Below are 4,692 nucleotides of genomic sequence, written 5' to 3'. Positions count from 1 at the left end.
TCCTTGAGTACAGATGGTGTTCTGGAGGTTTCTTGACCTGGAGTTGGTTGCACAGATGATCACTTACAGTAATCCATTAAGCTCTTCATAACATTTAGGTTTTATATACAGTCATGCAGTGCATATGGACGTTTTGGTCAGTGATGGATCATATATACAATGGTAGTCCTATAAGATTATAACACTGTATTTTTACTGTACCTTTTCTATGTTTACATATGTTTAAATACATAAATTCTTACCATTGTGTTATACTTGCTTACATATTCAATACGGGAACATTCCGTCCAGGCTTGTAGACTCAGAGCAATAAGCTCTACCATGCAGCCTAGGCGTGTAGTAGGCTACAACATCTGGGTTTGTGTAAGTACACCCTGATGTTTGCACAACGATGAAATTGCCCAAGGACACATTTCTCAGACTCTATTCCCATGGTTAAGTGATGCAATACTGTACTTTTATGTATAGATGGTATATTTTACAATAAAAAATTCTAAAAATAAATAAGAAACTTAGAAGTTGCTGCTCTCTTGATGCCCTGGAAGATAGGAGGCTCTGGGAAGAACCGCAAGCAGACAGCTTCAGCTCAGAGGCCTGACTCCGGGGCCAGGGTTCTGGCCACTGGCTCTGCTACCTTTCCGTACGAGGAAGGGACTTTGAAAAATTTTCTCTCCCTGTTCTACTCCTTTCAGGGCTCCTAATCAAGAGGAGGCACATCTTATTATAGAAGGCGCCTTCCAGTTCACTCCAGACACAGCCTTCTCTTCCCTTGTCTGATGTGTTGATTAGATTTCAGGCAGGATTACTGGGGTTGACGCCATTAAGTAAAAAGTCATCTCCTTTGGAAACAGCCCAGAAAGTCTGGATTCCATTTTTAAAAGCCTCAGATCCCATTAAAGATGAAACATTGAGAACCAAGTGGATTTAGATTCGGTGGGAGAAATCAGAACTCCAAGTGCCGGCAGGCTCATGTGAACACCTGGGTGGGGAAGAGGGAAGAGGGATGGTGGTAAAATGGGGACAAGGAGTGTACTTTGGCAGTAAGATCAGCAAATTCTCAGCAACTCTTCCTCAAGAACAAGTGATCAATAAATCAAATACTGCCCATCTGCTAGGCAGTCACTGAATAAATTACAGTACGCGCACACCATGATATATTGTGCATCCATTAAAAGTACAAATTAGAGTTACATCAATGGACTTGGGTGGATTTCCACCAGGTATTATTGATTGAGAAAAGCAAGATACTTCAGCCTTTAAAGCATCTATAACATGCTCCTATTGTATAAAACAATGACAAACAACCCTCCACTTATGTACATGAATAATTCTGTACACGTATATGTGCCCAGATGAGTCTGCATGTACGGAGCAAAATATGGAAAGAAACATACCAGGTTAACATCAACTACCCAGCAGGATTTTGGGTGGTGGTGGGTGCTGAAGAGGATGGAGGAGAGATGAAAGGTGGAACCAAACAAAAGAAAACCATGAAAAACAGCCAGCAGGAATGATAGGATCATATGTATGTGTTTATGTAAAAATGAATAAGGGGTGGGGAATTTAACTATGTATTGCACCTCTACTTTCTCTAGCTCTATCTCAAGCATTGTAAAGAACAGAGGACAGCTCTGTTGGCTGGAAGCTTACAGTCCCTTTGGGAAAACAAGGCAAACCCATGCAGCACTCAGTGAGCAAGCCAACATAATTCAACATTCGAATTCCCTATCTCCTGAGTTCTTATCACTCTATTATATTGTTTATTTAACAAGCATTTCTTCAGGCCACACTAGGTGCCAGGTGTGATCACTGTCCCTGAGGAGTCAAAAAAGCAATATAATTAGAGATGGATATCTAGTGCTAAGTAAATATTATCAAATAGGGTTAAAATAGCTGTAATTTGGACAGAGAGAGGTGCTGTATGAGATTTTGTCTTTATAGTCTTTGTAGTCCATCACGTCAGTATCTAGGGCTGGAAAAAGACCTTATCACCCATCTAGTGTAGCTTCTATATATTACTTACGAGGAAACTGAGGCCCTGGGGGAGCAAATGACAGTAGTCCCTTCCAGTGATTAGCAGAGCTGAACTACAGCCCACAGCTCAAGAACTAGGCTTGTTTCTGTCCACCACACAATAGTGTCTTCAAGCAAAACCGAGAACAAATAATGTCTCAGAGTGAAGAATTTGATGTTTTAGTGATCTTTCATCTGAAGCAGCAAATATAATAGGGAAAATATGGTGCTATAGGTTCAATTGTCTCCCCCCAAAAGATGTATTCAGGTCTTACCCTCTGGAACCTATGTATGTGAGCATATTTGAAAATAGAGCCTTTGCAGTATCGATGACTGCTACACCTCAGCCTGGGGCTGCACTGCCACCCTGGGCTACTTCAGTAGGTGGTCCACGCATGGGGCATAGCCATGGTCTCTCAGCTCTGCTTAACCACATGGGTCCAGTGTGTGCTTTGGCGTGTTTTCAGGGAGACAGAGAAAGGCTCTCCTAATGCACGACAGACCTGCCCAGAATGGCCTCTCTGTTCCTAGGAGTGCGACAATTTTTGGGTAAAAAAAAAAAAAAAAAAGAAAATAGAGTCTTTGCCTATGTAATGAAGTTAAGATGAGGTTGTACTGGATTGGGGTGTTTCCTAAATCCAGGATGACTGGGGTCCTTATAAGAAGAAGGAAATGTGGATGCAGAGATACAGACACACAGAGGAGAAGGCCACACCAAGATGGAGGCAGAGATGGAATGCTGTGTCTGTCTGTAAGCCAAGGAGCACCAAGGCCTGCCAGCAACCACCAGAAGCTAAAATAGGCAAGGACGGATCCCTCCCTAGAGACTTTGGAAGAACATGACCCTGTAGACACCTTGATTTTAGACTTCTAGCCTCTAGAACTGTAGGATAATATATTTCTACTGTTTTAAGCCATGCTAATATACATGGCTTGGAGTTTGTTAGATCTAGGTAAAATCTTGTTTTTGTTATTTACAAAACAGATGATCTTGGACAAACCAACAAACTTCTTTGATCCTTGGCTTCATTACTGTAAAACAGGGATAATAGCAGCACCTCGGCTGCTGTGAGGATAAAACAAGGTAACTCATGGACAGCACCAAGCTCCTAACCACTCTACTGAACTCTGGGAAAGGAAATGGACCAGGCTGGGCTCTGGGAAAGTAGCCGGCTCTGAGTCCCTCTTCCCCTGAACCTCATGATGCCATGTGGAACAAGGCTGGCCAATTCATCTTTTTGGCTGCAATTAACCTACAGTAATGGCTGGCATGCTGTAGAATAGCTATGCTGTTGGCTGAAGCCTATCCCTCCCTGACATTAGTAACAACTTAATGGTCTAGAGAGTGATGCTGAGGCAGGAGAATGGGGTCTGGAGGGAGGGAACATAAAGCCAATTCACACTGACTTCCTAGAACGAAATCAAATGGAAACACTACAGCTATGACAGGAAATAGCCTCTCCATTTACATAGGGCATACATCAACTAAATGACTGTAACTTTACTGCATTCTCCTCATTTACATAGAGTGTACACCAGTGAGAATCTCTAGAGGATATTTAAACGTCCCAAAATTCTGTAACGGGGCTCTTGGGCCCCTATGCTCAGGCCCACTCCCACCCTGTGGAGTGAACTTTTGTTTTCAATAAATCTCTGCTTTTGTTGCTTCATTCTTTCTTTGCTTTGTTTGTGTGTTTTGTCCAATTATTTGTTTGAGATGCCAAGACCCTGGACACCCTTCATTGGTATCAATGCTACAGAAAACTGAGATGATACTGATAGGAGAGGGCATTGGTTTGAGCAAAGGACCCAGGTTCTATTCCTGGCTTGGAGACTTGCCCTGTTGACCTTGGAATTTGCATCCCAGTAGGAATAACAACACCTTCAGCCTCACAAAGTATTAGTAAAAATGAATGTGTTCTTAAAAGTCCTTTGAACAATGGAGCAGAGTTACCAAAAGACAAACTGAGTCAGCTATAGATACAGATGTAAATTTAGGTTTAGCTTCTAGAGTAAGGGAAAGACAAAATTCCTTTTTGCCTGCATATATCCATTAAACTTTTTTGAACAATTGCTAGGATCTGAGGACACAAAAATGAGTAAGATGCAGTTCCCTGTCCTCAAGTCCTTACAATCTGGTGAGGAAGACAGTGCAAGAACCATGAGAACAGTCAGAAGCCATGATCCTGACTTGAGAAAGGTCTGGAGGTTTCTGGAGCTGGGATGGAAGGAAGGATGGCCAAGGAAAGCCTTTCAGAGGAGGAAACCCTGTGTCATTTTTTCTATTGCCAATTTTAAAAAGTGATTCTGGTCTCAAGATCTCAGAAAAAGCTATCATAAGTCATGGAATCATCTCCTATTTATTTTACAATGTATGAAAAATCCTTGATCTCCCTCTTTGCCTCATACCTTCTAAGAATGAGGTACCTTGAAAACACATCCACACAAAAACCTACATATGGATGTTTTAGCAGCTTTATTCATAATGCCAAAACCTGGAAGCAACCAAGATGTCCTTCAGGAGGTGAATGGATAGGTAAACGGTGATACATTCAGACAATGGAATATTATTCATATAAGATACAATAAATCTTTCTGAGTTTGTCTTCAAAGGGTTTAGCCTATTAACTTCCTTATCCTTTGTTCTCAAACTCAACTTTCTTTTTCTTCCTTGCCCCT

At 41.7% G+C, this 4,692-nt stretch overlaps 1 non-coding gene across 1 annotated transcript; it reads left to right on the top strand.

Annotated features, from left to right (window-relative positions):
• The first annotated feature begins 2,423 nt into the window (after window positions 1-2,423).
• On the top strand, window positions 2,424-2,557 carry LOC112132177 (small nucleolar RNA SNORA64/SNORA10 family). Its single transcript, XR_002913985.1, has one exon. It is a non-coding gene; the product is annotated as a small nucleolar RNA SNORA64/SNORA10 family (small nucleolar RNA).
• Window positions 2,558-4,692: the final 2,135 nt, after the last annotated feature.

The sequence above is a fragment of the Pongo abelii genome, chromosome 12 (genome assembly GCF_028885655.2).
Source record: "Pongo abelii isolate AG06213 chromosome 12, NHGRI_mPonAbe1-v2.0_pri, whole genome shotgun sequence".
NCBI lineage: Eukaryota > Metazoa > Chordata > Mammalia > Primates > Hominidae > Pongo > Pongo abelii.
Note: the sequence above shows the minus strand (reverse complement) of the source record. Positions and strands in the feature narration are given on the sequence as shown.